At 41.2% G+C, this 14,737-nt stretch overlaps 1 long non-coding RNA gene across 1 annotated transcript in view; it reads right to left on the bottom strand.

Annotated features, from left to right (window-relative positions):
• Nucleotides 1-768: 768 nt before the first annotated feature.
• LOC101466750 (uncharacterized) overlaps nt 769-14,737 on the bottom strand; it is a 66,188-nt gene continuing 52,219 nt past the window's right edge. Inside the window, exons 2-5 of the long non-coding RNA XR_013093270.1 lie at nt 12,229-13,125; nt 3,075-3,398; nt 2,158-2,972; nt 769-2,062 (exon numbers count right to left, since the gene is read on the bottom strand). This is a non-coding gene — a long non-coding RNA (uncharacterized LOC101466750). The remainder of the gene's footprint in view (nt 2,063-2,157; nt 2,973-3,074; nt 3,399-12,228; nt 13,126-14,737) is intronic.

Here is a 14,737-nt window from a genome sequence, read left to right on the forward strand (position 1 = left end):
CTTTCTCTCTCCCTGCAGGGCTTGGACCATGCTTGACAGTGATGTGACATGTGAAACTGTAAACAGACACAACCCTACAAACCTGATGATGCAACCTGGCAGCACTGTCAGTAAAATTCCCTGTTTGTGGTTCACAGTTTCTATTGATTGATTTCTTCAATGTAATGTCAACTACAACTAATTTAACTTTTCTATTTATTTTTCATAATTAAAAGCTCATTAGAAAAGAGTGATGTCAGATTATGTGGTTCATATCACACAGATACACCCATTAGCACTGCTTTCCAGGGACTACTTGTTACAAATAACTCATACTGTGTACATGACCCCTACAGCGAGGGGATGTAGTAGCTATGCTGAGCTGTGGGGGGCATTTTCTGGCATAGTTTGAAACCATCTGTCCCACCAGTCTCTTTCAGGCTGACAAATAATGCCCAGATCCATCGGATAAGAGATGCCACTAAATGGAAGTGACTAAATGTGTATGAAATCCATGTGAATCATATGGTATGGTGTTTGAAGTCTCGAGATCTCTACTAAAACTAACAGCTTTGGGAGATTATGTATGCTTATTGCTCTCCACCATCATCAAAACACCAGTGTGCTTACCTATGTACTTATAGCTGGTTTATTTTTTTGCACAGCTATTATTATAAATAGGAAGGAAACAAAAATAAAGAGCCATCATATGAACTCATACATTTTATATATTGTTTAGATTCTAGTTCAGAAGACTCCATTCTTCTAGCAGGTAAAAGAAACCTCGTTTTGAGTCAGCAGCAGTCCTTTGCTGCATCACGGCACATCAGCAGTGTCGACATATTCCTAACCAACCACGTGTGGTTAGCCGTTCAAGATTTAGCCAGATGGCAGCTCATCTCTTCCAAGCCTCTTAAAACCTCTTAAGACAGCCCATGAGCTGCAGGAAACAGCAGAGCAACCTTTCTGGACTTCGATGGCTAGACGGTAATCTCACCACCCCCTCCCTACAACGCTGCCTCCATGGAATTAGCATGTCGTCAGGTCTCACGAGCCACACACAGTCTAGGAAACGCACAGTGCCCTTGCCTGTTGCTATGTCCAGTTTGTCACTTGGCTTGGCCAGCCTGAAGGTAAACCTTAAAGCCGCAGTACGTGAATGTGAGCTTTGACTTGGGTACGTTGCCAGTAAACGCAAATTTTACGGTTTTTTATAACTACAGTTTCAGTATTACTGTTGAAACACTGAAGGGCAGCCAGGGTTGTAATTCATCATCCCATGAATACGTTTTTTCTTCATTTTATCACCTGTTGTAGCTGCCAAGAACACAAAACTCCATCACTTCCTCTTCATCAGGGGATTTTTCATGTGAAAGAGCAACCTCACATTGTGTGCTTAGACCAGCAAGTTTTCTTTCTGAAAAGGTTGAACTTTGTCTTTTATTAACTGGTAGAAGAGAGCAGATTTTCACTTTAAAACTATTAGACAACCAGCGCATACCATTATAGGGTGTCAATTTATCTGTGGGCTCATTTAAAATGCTTGTTGTTCTCTACAGTTTATCATTCAAAGGCTTTTATTGTGTGCCAAAAAATTCACGCGGCAGAAAATGTACTGCTATTATAGCACAGAATAAAATGTACTATGTTTAGCTGGTGCCACACCCAGATGAAGATTAAAAGGATAATTGTGTCCTAGGACAAAAACACAGCCTGACTGAAGGATGCAAACATGCAAACCAGACAAGCAAGCCGGGAAAAAAATGCAGGTGGCTTAAAGCTGGCTAGAAAGACAAGTCAGTCTCCGTTGAGTCACCCGTGCACATTTTTATAGTTTAAACTTTGCATGGCTACTGAATGGCATCAGGAACTGGACCTCTCTGCTCTGTTCCAGGTGCATATTTATTTTGGAGTACACTGAATGCAGCTACGCATAACGCAACTGCTGTTTGGTTAACTGCACACTGATTCAACACACGAATGGCCTGAGGATAAAAACTCCTCTTGAGCCTCTCTGGCTGGGATGGGACGGGTCCTTCAAAATCTGAGTTGCTCTAGTCCAGCATCTCTTGACGTAAATGTCCTGTAGGGAAGGGAGAACAGTCCTGCAGCAGCGTTTTGCCATACAGATCACTCTCTGAATAGCTTTTTTTATCCTTGACACAGCTGTTTCCATACCAGGATGTGATGTTCTGTGTGAGGATGCTGTCCACAGCGCCTGTATAGAAAGTCCTGAGGATCACTGGAGAGACCCTGAACTTCCTCAGTTGTCGTAGGTGCTACAGGCACTTTACACTCCTGCTAAGTATGTTAAAGCACTCATTAAGCTGAAAGGCTTTATAAACCCTTGGGTAACATTTCAACATTTTATGCACAGGATCTAACACACCTTAAACACATACAAAGTAATGAGATTATTCAGATTTCAGAAACCGTCAAGTGTGTGTGTTTGCTTAAGAAACGTTGTGTAAAGCACATTTATGCAAAAGTATGATAACAAACAAGCCAGTGGCATTCTTGCAGTGACCTTTGCCCTTCCTGTGGCATTCCTGTCTTGTTTTTGTGTCGGCTTCTGCAGATGAATCATCCTTCTCTCGATCACGAAGGTCAACGAGAAATTCTAACTGTTGATCTCGGGCTATAGGCCTGTTCGGGCCAACAATAGGAAACATCTCCGGGTGCTGTTTGATCCCGGCCTGTCGTGTTTTGACGGCGACAGCCATATTTATGTCGCCAGTCCTGCTCGCTGCCCTCCGGGTTATCAGTGTGGAATAACTGGCTTCCTACGGTTGCCTAAGTGAATGCGCAGAAATAATTTCCTTGGCATGTGATCAGCTATGAAATTTGCAATTCTTTTTCTCTCTCTGTGTGTGTGTGTGTGTGTGTGTGTGCATAACCTCCCATTCGGCAATTTCTTGATGCTCAAGAGCTTACTTGCAGAAGGAGGTGACAGCTGTTTGAAAAATGAGATGCAGACTTTGACAAAATGAGTTCTGAATAAAAGAAAGGAGAAATTATTGAAGTGATCAGCTGTTGTGGTTGTTGTGTGTAGAAAACACAAGTATCAAAACAGTTATTTACCACTTCTTGTTTACCTTCCTTCTTTGTGACTCTTTCCCACTTGTTATCCATCGGCACAACAGTGTTTTTTTCCTGTTGTCTCTCTGATTGTGTCCTCTTCAATTCTATTTGCTCTCCATGTTCTTTGTTTATCATCCTGTGCCTGAGATCCTGTGTTTTGTATGGCAGTCAACAACAACACCCTATGTGTTTGTGTGTTTTTCCAGGTTTCCATACAGGATGATAAAGAGAGAGTGGCAGCTTAGCTGTTTCAGAGAGCAAGCCTTCGTCATTTCCTTCCCGTTTCCTTCATTTCTTTCTCTGGTCTCCTGCTGCAAACTGCCCCCTCCTTCCTCCACCTGGAAATGCACACACACACACAAAGAATTTGAGATGCTGCACAAACAAGCTCATACAATCCTTTTCTCCACACATATGCAAATGCTTTTTGAACATAAACAAAAGCACACAAACACAATGCAGGTGCATGAGTTCCACAGAAACAGCTGTAAGCACCCTCTAATCCAGCCCTGCAGCGGCGATCTACATATACAGCAGATTAATATTCGTAGATACACCTCAACATGCAAATACAATATATAGCACATTTTAAGCGGTTTGTTTTGGGTTTATATTTGTGTCTTTAGTTTCAAAACAGTGCTCGGGCAAACTGCACTAAATTTTCAAACTGTTTTAGAATCACATTACACATAACTTTTGATTTACATAAGCATACTGTGCATTTATGTGTCATTAATCATTTTACAAGTGAGATCACTGAGTTTGCAAAGCTGAGTCAGCGTATATTTAGTAATGGCAAAAAACCCTGCAGACTTTCAGGTAGAGCGGGTTATAAAAGCTGGTCAGAATGGAGGCTCCTCTGTGATAGCTTAGCAATAATAAATGAATGTGAGTAAGTGCCCCCTGTTGTGACGCTGCTAAGCAAAGTGCCACTGAACAATAACAAGAACTGTCCTCTGCGGATGGATTACATACGACCTCTTTTGTTGTTTCAGGGACAAGTTTATGTAGCAGCAGCGCTCAGTGGGAAAGATCAGCAGAACGTCAGACAACCAGTTTGCTTAACTCACGTACAGCTTTAGACGTGGGAAAGCAGAGAAACTGCGGTGCGCTGAACTGGATAGAGAGGATAAGCACATTGCTCTGTAATCTCTGAGCTCGTGAAAATGAAATTGACAGGTACCATTGTTTGCTCTAATAAGCAAATGGTGCTAACTGCATGTGACAGGAATGCTCCCAGTCAGGATTCTTGTGATTAAATAGGATTGTAGTTCTCTGTGTGTGGGTACATGTGAAAGTATGCCACAGTGCAGTTTTTGGTGTTCGTCTTTGTGTAAAACAAGATAGTAAAAAAGACAGAATTTTACTGTTGCATGCTATGAGACCTAGTTTATGCATGTATGTTTATATATATATAATTATATATATAGCACCAAATATTAGAGTAAGTTTGTTATTGTTCATAGGTCACCCCGGGACACGTCTTACCCGTCCTATTCCAGGCCAAAATAAGAGGGGCGGGGTTAATACAGCCCCCACTCTGTCCCATTTTTGCTTATTTCTGGTGTTTTTCAAAAAATTCCCACTATCTTTAGATAGTTTTCTTTGAATTTTTCTCAAATCTTGTTGCGATCTGTCTGCAGAAGAGTCACATGCCTCCACCCACCTGTCCACCTCAAAAAAGACTGGAATGCAAAGTAACTCATATCTGGCCTCTCTGAAGAATTTGGCTTTCCTCCAGTTGCCAGGGAGAAAGAAAGATGAAAGATCAAATAAATGAGATATATGTTTGAATGGAGAACAAAAGAGAGCAAAAGGTACAACAGAAACTGAAGGTGGTGAGAACGCAAGAGGTAAGCAGGGAAGTCAGGACTAGGGATGGGTATCATTTAGGTTTTATCCGATACCAGTGTCAAACCGGTACTTTGGAAATGGTGCCGGTGCTTAAATGGTGCTCGAACTGGTGCTTAAAGAATGAAGAACACAAACTTTGTCCAAAAACCTCTCATGTTTAGCCGTTTTTTTGTAAAAAGATAACAATCTTAGCCTTTTCTGCAGCTATGGGGCATATATGGCATCACTCTTGGCTGGAAGCAGTGCTTAAACAATGGAAAAAAAACACAAACTTTGTCCAAAAACCTCACATGTTTAGCTGTTTTCCACTTTTTCTTTGGTCATTTTAGCCTTTTTGGCCAGGGTGAAGGGAGTATCTGCCATCAAACAAGAAGACAGCCGCATGTAATTACGACGGTGTTCGCTAGTTCACCTTACATGCATTAATTTAATAACGTGGTTAGCCTACTCAACGTAAATTACACACAGACAACATTAAGCTACTCACGCAGAGAAGAACGGCTGCTGCTGCCATCATCATTTCTGCTACACTGGCAGGGATAGGGACCAGGACTTTCCTCTTCGGGTTCTTGGGGGATGTTGCTAACTCCAGGTCCGATAACAGGCACCACACCGCAGTAGATGTGCTCGGTGTGACGTCTTGCAACAAGCTATCAAATACGGTGCATTTTTCGGCTTTTAAAAAAACGCTATGCGTCACCAGGTGTTTCATCAGATTCGAGGAGTTACTTCCTTTGCACAGTAACACCTTAAAGCACTTGTTGCTGCTGAGTTTGCATCTTTTGCTGTGAAGTACAGCCAGACTTTGACCGCTTCGCCTTGGGCATTTTTAATCTGTAGCTCTGCTCTAAAAGAACGTACGTACCTGGACCCGCCTACTATCCTTGGAAAGGTAAAATTACTGGCTGGAATCCAAAGTGTATGACATCGCAGGAAAAAAAAAGCACCGAAATAAAGCACCGAAATGTGCGCTGCTTTTCGGTCTGGTTACCATTTATGTCAGAACCGGTGCCATTGATACCGGTACCCATCCTTGGACTTGGCTGGCATAGCAGTTGAAGTGGTGCTTGCAACTTAGAAATGTCATTCTAAGCGAACGAAGGGAGTTGAAGGCAGCATCGGCATGTTGGCTGCTCGGATTCTTACCAACAGTTTGACCCTTCACTGGTCCGCATATTGCTCCCCTAAATATAAGTCATCTGATCTCAGCTTGAAGTAACCTTCCCTAACTACAATGCCAATGTAACAGGCAAAAAACCCCTACATTTATTACCTGGCACAGGTCTCAATAGTTGCCAGGTTTAGCTAATGACTTAGCATTTCAAATGTTGTATCTGATGTTAGCCTGCTGATGGAGAGTACTATAATTAACAACCGAATTGAAAAAAAAACCCCCCACAACAACATATGGGGAACAACTGAGTTTGAAAAGTCAGTTAAAAGATAAAAACAGACTCCATAACCAACGCTCTCATTTAGAGCGCTGTGGTGTACCAGGCACACAGAATCAGACTGTACTATAGATGTTACCCATCCATTACTGCTTTACACATCTGCTGACAAGCAAATGAGCACAGCCGAATAACACCAACACGCTTAACTTTAATGAGGTTTCAAGGAACATCATTATCTACAGTCATTTGGCAAATTCCCTGTATTCTGCCTGGCCGATTCTCTCTGTATCTAACCTGAGAGGGAGCCAGAGACGATAAATATAATGCAATACAGAAGGTGAAAGTAGGTCAGAAACCCCATCTATATCAAGTGTTGTATATGCAGCAACACAATTAAAAACAGCTGCAGCAGCAGTGTACATGAGAAAGTGAAAAAGCCACATGCTAATGTGAGATTCAGCCCCCTCCCCTGAGAATGAATGGTTTTTTTTTCACTTCTGAATATGGCTGCGAGCCATTTATCATAACGTTAATAAACACTTCATGGTCTAAAGCATGAAACGACAAAGACATGACATGCACGTGTAAGTGCAAGTACTGTATGTTTCTGACAAAACAAACAACCCGAAACTCTGTGTGTATATCCAGCACTGGTGTAAAAATAATGATCAAGGGCCTGAGGTGGGCTCATTGGCGTTAAGCAGAGGCCCAGCAGAGACTCTCTTATTTCAGTGGCAGAGTGGGAAACACGGGCTTAAAGCAAAAGTCAAGCTCAGTACTAAAAACACACGAAGCTGACTCTGCCCAGTACATAAGCAGCATGGTTAAAAATAGATAGCAACAGTGCCTCTGAAGCAGCGAGCAGACAGCCTCTGAGCTTCTGCCTCTGGCTGCTGTGTGAGAAGAGAAAGAGGGGGCGAGGGTTTGGGTTTAGGTTTGGCAGAGCGTAGTGGGGTAAGTGATTTCTTCATCAGCATCTCCCTCTTCTTCCACGACACGAAAGGGGAAGTGGGGATAATTCATCTTCAAAAACAGAAACTGTCCCCTCACAAAAAATGATTAATAGTTTGTACACGCAATTTTCACGAGTTATGACAAATACGTTTTGAAGGAAAGTGACCTCTGGTGGCCGTTTGAATGAGACTGTCAGAAAGTACAAGTACAAATGGCACTGCTGTCGTCGTCTTTAGCCACAGCAGAAATTGGATTAAAAAGCATGGATTTCAACACAAGCAACATATCTGTGTTTCACTTACAACAAATAGTAAGTGAAACACAGATATGCTTTCTAGTCTGCTCCATCAACCTCCTAATTTCAGCTTTTTGGCATTTTAATTCCAATATTCATTTTTCTGAAAATTAAAAATTGACCTTGATGGTGGTTTCTTTCCTTCTTTCCTACTTTAGCTTTTGGTGTTTGGTGTTGCAGATAACATGGAAGGCATCCAGAGCAACTAGGTGTTCAGCTCAAGGACACTTAGACTTGGACACATCACCAAACCAATCAATATATCCAATCTTGCGAACAGCACCGGCCCCAGCAGGTTACTGCTAGATTTATGAGAGAGAACATAGCAGACAGTTACGGCATATTTGTGTGAGGGGGATTTTTTTTTTTAAGTGGTTATCATTGTGTAAAAGCAACAACCCGACTGCCACAGAACCTTTTCTTTGAGGTTTAAATGATGGATTTGTTGCTTCTCCAAGGTTATAGCAAATCATGCTTTTAGTACAAACACTCAACAGATTTGCTGATTGCCTCAAAACACTGGCACCCACAGCTTCCATGTGAAAATGTGAATAACTGTACACTTTTCTCTGTCCTTTGATCTATACACTATGTATAAGTTCACTGTTTAAACAGAGCTTACAGAGGTGATACAGTATGACCAAGTTCAGCTGAAGTAAAAGTTTTCTTATTTTGGTGATAAGAAAACCATCATTTGTCACATTATTATCTGCAAAAGTGAGATATTTGAGGAATTCTGTTATTTGAGCTTTCAGGCTGTGAAAATGGAGAATTTCCTCGTGTGAAAAAAAGGCTGGATGGATCTGTGAGGACTGTCACTCAGGAGAAATTTAAGTTGGCGTGACTGACAGGCCAAAAATGATTTCTGATCAGGTCATGACACTGAATGCCTACAGCCAATCAGAGCTCGAATATATAGATGGAAATACTTACAGTGACACATTATAATGGTCTTAATTTGAGTTTTATGAATCCCTGCACTGTCTTGTATCCACTGGTACATATCTGCTCTAACTAAGCACCTTTTTCTTCACGGCTTGTTTACCTAGTCATACACACATGCATACCAGAGCTGTTTTCTACGCCTTGTCTAACATTCATGCACACCCTCACACTATCTTGCATCATCCAGGGATCACACTACTGCCGACCTGCTCCGAAATCATCGGTCATTTGTCATCCTGTTCTTCTGACTAACAAGGGAACAGGCCTCACCTGACCATAGATATACTTCAGTCAGTCAATTGGCCAATGACTTTCAAGTCTATGAAAATGGGGGACTGTGTATACAAGTGGCTGTAATTCCTAAAACCCCAACAAACCCTTGAATTAAAGTCTGCATTTCAAACGGTGGTGCACAGAGACGGAATTACAAAAATAGTGTTTTTCTCCAAGAAATTATGGACTTACCAATATAATAGCATGCACTTTAAACTGCATGTGTGCCTACCTGTGTGACTTAATTTGTGCTAGTGTGTGTTTATGTTCTGTGTGCTTGTTTCCCTTTTGTCCCTGATTGTTTGTCCCCTCAGTTCTTCCCTTCATGCAATAGAGACGTTGGAACGCCGCAGCCTCCCGGCTCTGAACCGACACTTTCACCGAGCTGTGATTTATGTGCTGGAATGAGTGTCTGTGTGCTTGTGAGAGCCTGAGAATGGCGGGAACATTAAAAACAAATAGAGAGAGGCGGACTGAGACAGAGCAATGTGCTCACAAACATATAAAGATTCGCACACACACACATACGCACACACACACACACACACACACACACACACACACTCTCCAGCATGCACGGACAGGAAGTGAGATGGATAAACAAGCGTCATGGCGGATGGCAGTGGGGCCAGAACAGAACACCGCACTGAAATGTTTTCCTTGATTTAGTGACCTGCACTCTTCAGCGTAACCTTTGACCTGCCTCCAAATATAGAGTGAGGACATTTTTTCCCCTTTCTTCTGTTTTTTTCAAAGCTTGTCACAAAAGAAAGGGAAAGCACAGAACCTCTGCCAGTCCATGCACAGATACTGAGTAGATTTCCATTTTATCACACGGTCCTCTGCTGGTGCAGCAAGGTATCATATGTGCTGTACCATATAATGTAAAACTAGACAGAATATTTTTATTGGGAGGATAGAATTAAAGCTCAAAGATGACAGGGATTTATTCATTTACTTGAGATTTTAGGAGAGAGCTTAAATCTTTAACGACTAGAAAGAAAGTTAACGCACTAATTTTTGTGAAACTTTGGATAGTGCTGTGTCTTTGTTTGAAGCAATACACTTGATGAACGAATGCCTGAACAAGGAAGCAAGTTTGTGAACATCTTAAATGAGTCTCGGAGCTAACAAACAGGAAAACGGATAAGAACATGTGTGACCGTCTTGTGTGTTTTCAGTCTAAACGGCAGGTCTTTACACTATTGTTGAAAGCTCTGCTTCGCACCAGCGGACGAAAATAGATATCATGACACTGTAAACAGGAACCAGAAGAGAGGTTTTGTGTGTGTGTGTTTCTGTAACTTCCTCTATCCTGATATCTGCCACCTTTCTCTCTCTGTCTCGTTATTAGTCCTCATTCATCATCTCTTACACATCACTGTACCAAGTGTAGATAATGAATCAAGCATCATCAAGCATGTTTTTGTGTGCCTTGACCTCACAGCCCCAGGAGGGTCACACCGACTGAGGACTGCAATGTCAGTTGGAGGTGGCGCGGTACTCTTCAGAATCTGAACATCCAAAAAAAGCAAAGGAAATAACAAAAAAGTAAACTTCCACTCATATTATGTGACAAGATAAGACAATTACTGTTGGGAGATTATTAACTGGTTTTAAGGATTATTGCAAAGAACTCATCTATTTGCACAAATGCAGAAACAGGGAACAGAGATTCCTGGAAAACAGCCACGAGGGAAGTGTGAACGAGCTGTAAACACTGACCCCCTCTGTTTACTTTAAAACTCTAAGCGGACAGTCTTATCCACAGTGACTTCAAAACACGCAGCAGTAGAACAAACTGCCTTAATTCTGTTATATCTGGCTTTCAGATTGGGATAATTAGTAATATTCTTAAAACATTAAGCATTTATTTATTTATTTATTTTTAAAATTAAGTTTTATTTCTTTTTAAAAAGGCCAAAAAGGCACTGCAAATGTAAAGCTCCTCATTGTGGAGTCATAGTTCTGTGTTTTATCTTTGCCACAGGTATGTCCTAACTGCAAACCCCTCAGATACCCTACAAATGTTCCCCCATCATAACCACTCTACAAAGGGTGAATCTTTTGTTTTTAATGTGCACTTTAAAATTTTTTAATAATGCCATTACTCTCATCCTTCAGAGGAAAAAAACGCTTCTCCTGTGTCCACAGTCTTATTGCACCCACAGTTATTGGCCATATGTGAGAGCAGGGACACAAAACAACCTTCATACTGGTTGTTTTCATCTTCTCACTCAGGTTTGACTGCAACAGACTGGTACAGCAGCCACAAAGCACCAGAAAACCAGAGCCTTTCACTTTGAGATGGTAAATCACATCCCAGCTGCTTCATACTTAACCGCTAACCACACTAATATAAATTTGTGGTTATCGTTCAATAACGTCAACAATAAAGCCACACTGTCAAAAATAACAAAACAAAAAATGTGATCCTGAGACCAGACACCCTCCACCTCTCTACCCTGGTAGTTACTCTGTGTTTTGTTTTGATAGTCGTCTATCTGGCCTGTTTTACCAGATTTACTTCCTCTCATTTACCTTGATTAGCTGTGTCTTGTTACTCTGGTCTGTCCAATCTCCCCGATTAGTCCTCAGCATGTCTGTGCATATCTTTGTACTTTGTCTTGTATCTATTTATCTCTATTGTATGTGCAAAACAGCTGTTTTGGATTTCCCAGTCTCTTTGTATTCATGGATTTTGCTCTTTAGTCATGGACTTCTGTATTTGACTGGTTTCCAGTTTAGCCAGTCTGCCTGGGAATCGTGCATTTGAATCTATTTCTTGCCTACCTGTGACAGCCCCTTGGTTTTGTTTAGAAATGATGCCCATTAAAACTCATGAACACCATCAGTGACAAGCGGTAGCACTGGTGGAGTCTAATGCACTGCTTTATTTACATGTTACACAATTAGCAGGAACACGTGTCTGTGCAAAACACCATTACGTTAAATTGAAGGCATGCTGGTGTTAGCAGATATATTATCATTATATGTTCAGACACAAATCCCATCCTTATATGAATTATCCCTGAAACTCTGTAAAAGTATTCTTTTAATCCAGTACTTAACTACTGATAAAAGTAAAACTAATTGACAAACAGTGTGCAGCATTCTTCACATTTCCCCCATGCCACTGTATACTAAAACACATTTCTAAATTACATCAGCACTAAAAGGCTTATAAAATACGCATGAGAGGAAAAAATTACATTCATAAAAGGTTCGAGTTACAGAATCATCTTGTAACTCAGGAGGTAAGACAGCAAAATAAGGAAGTGTTAAATAAAGTGTCACAGAACAGGAACAAGCTTTCGTTTCATGGACTTCAACGAGCACAGTCACCTGCTGAAAGTAACAGTTTAAAAATAGTTTTTTGTAGATGACTGCCAATGCATTAAAATGGTTGGTTACTTAGAAAATGCATGTTTTAAAAGAGGAAGTAAAACTTACATTAACTTGGAGTAAAAACAAGTATTTCCTTCCCTCTTTACTTTAGAGCAGGGGTCTCCAACTCCAGGCCTCAAGGGCCGGTGTCCTGCAGGTTTTAGATATAACTGTGGGTCAACACACCTGAGTCACATGATTAGTTTATTACCAGGCCTCTGGAGAACTTCAGGACATGTTGGGGAGGTCATTTAGCCATTTGAATCAGCTGTGTTGGACCAAGGACACATCTAACACCTGCAGCCCTCGAGGCCGGGAGTTGGAGACCTCTGCTTTAGAGAGTCAGCTCTAAATTTTGAAATGTGGTACAGTTATGAAGAACAAAGTGCAGGGTAACAAGTACCTTTAATGAAGTTTGACATTACCATCCATCTAGCTATCCATCCATCTATCTATGGAGCTTTAAAATATTCTAACATAGAATATTAAATTACTGTACAGTACTGTAAAGTACCTTAAGTACTTAAATACAGTGCTTGAGTGAATGCCTCGGGTTACGGTGCGGGGAAAGAGCTGTGCCAAGTTGACAAGTTCCACTCCCTTGTCTCCTCTCAGCATGTTTTCACATGTACAAAGTATTCATGAAAACACAGATACACCAACACACTTGCAAACATGGCTGTCGCCTGCCCCACCCAGAAGAGCTTGATCTGTGTCTGGCTCCTGTTCTGCATCCTCTTCTGTCTCTGCTGATTGAGGAAGCCTTAGAGGAGACGACACCATGAGCACTCTGCACCGACTTGGCCTGAATGTCTGGGCTATTTCCAGCCGCCGCCTGCGTGGCCTCAGGATGCAGCCCAGAGCAAGAAGAAAGAAAGCAGAGGATCCTGACTCCCGCTCTACTCCTGTCTCTGGCTGGTGTCCTCGGTGGCTCCGGAAAAGGGCCTCTGGAGGTGTTTAAATCTGAAAGACAACAACCTGGTGGTGAACCCGAGAGCTTTGTTTGAAACGACACAGTAATGGATCGCTGTTTTTGATCAGTTTCAGCACAAAGGGCCATTAATGTTACAGGATGCTGTGCGTAATAATATTGTTGGCAGTAAAGCTAACTCAGCATCTTTTTTTGTTAACCTGACAGGAAAATTTGTATCTTTTCTAAGGTCTGCTTAACACTTTCTTACCCATATTTTCACATTTGACTAATTTACATAACTTTCCTCTGCAAGTCTTCTGTGATATTTGCACACTTACACACCCACAGTCATACAGGTGTTTTCCTGGGTATGGGCCTTTCTTATTTGTTGTGCTCGCTCGTATTTTCCAGTAAACCTTGAGCTTTTGTGTCATATAGATGTTTTTCTGCTGCTGCCTTTAGCAAGCTTGTTCACATGACCAGCAAGTTCCCAAGAATCCACTCCTAATCTAAGATAAAGTGATATGTGCGTGTCTGGCTGTGTGTGTCACAGGCATAGTGTGTGCAGTATTCTTAGCAGTAGCTTGGTTTAAGTGGTTTAGAGCAGCAGATAAACCAAAGATAACAAAAGGTCCTGACTCCTCTTGCTATAAACCTCAGTTCCAATAATAGAGATGTTAAAAGCAATCAAGCCACTGGAGATACTGACCTGATAAGAACCCGAGAGATTTAGAGTGACAGAAATGTGAGAAACAGGATCATGTTCCTCACTTTCCCCCCAAAAATGAATGTTTTGCGAAACTTTGAAATTTGACACCTGCGACAATGACATGAAAAGCCAAGAAAAAAGAAATGTTCATCTTGAAAAGAAAACACATTGTGGAAGCATGTGCTTCTGACGTCGACACAGAGAGAGCTGTAGGTGGTTCAGTCATATTTCTCACTAACACGACCGTTTACTTACTAAGAAAATTGCTCAAGACTAGAATAATTAATACTCAGGTAATAATATGAGTATTTTTTAGTAAACTGCTAACAATTATTTGTGACACCTGTTTCAAATGTTTACAATGTTCAGATCCTGGGATAATATGTCTCTGTGTTATTCCAGTTCCAAAGTCCCGCTGCGGATTATCTTGTCCCTGGAATTTTCTTGTATAGATGCAGTATTATGACATAACTTCAGCAAATCTTGAAAGTGCTCTTAAATTAAATAAACACTAAAGTGTTATTCAATAAGATCCAATGAAATCTCAACAGAGAACAGCCAATAAAACTCTATTGATATAAAGGTGACTACACTTATCTCAGAAGGTTCAGATTGATGGTTACCTTCTATGACGCGGTGATATTAAAGTGCTGAAGACCAAGCAAATCACATCAATACAGTCCAGACCGCGTGAGCGTGCAAACCCTCGAAAGTAAACGACCTTTTGCTTTGTCGAATTGTGACTCAAACAGTAACAGATTTCTGATTTAAAGCACAGAATTTAAAGGTCTCGACATTGGATTAGTAGCGAACAGACAATTAAAAATCTTTCAATAGTTCACTATAACCTTGACACAGAGAGCAGCTGGTGTTTAGTCATGATTGTGACTACAAGCCCCACCTTTCACTTACTAGGAAAATTGCTCAAGAGTAGATTTATACTTAGATAATAA

Source organism: Maylandia zebra, linkage group LG15 (assembly GCF_041146795.1).
Source record: "Maylandia zebra isolate NMK-2024a linkage group LG15, Mzebra_GT3a, whole genome shotgun sequence".
NCBI lineage: Eukaryota > Metazoa > Chordata > Actinopteri > Cichliformes > Cichlidae > Maylandia > Maylandia zebra.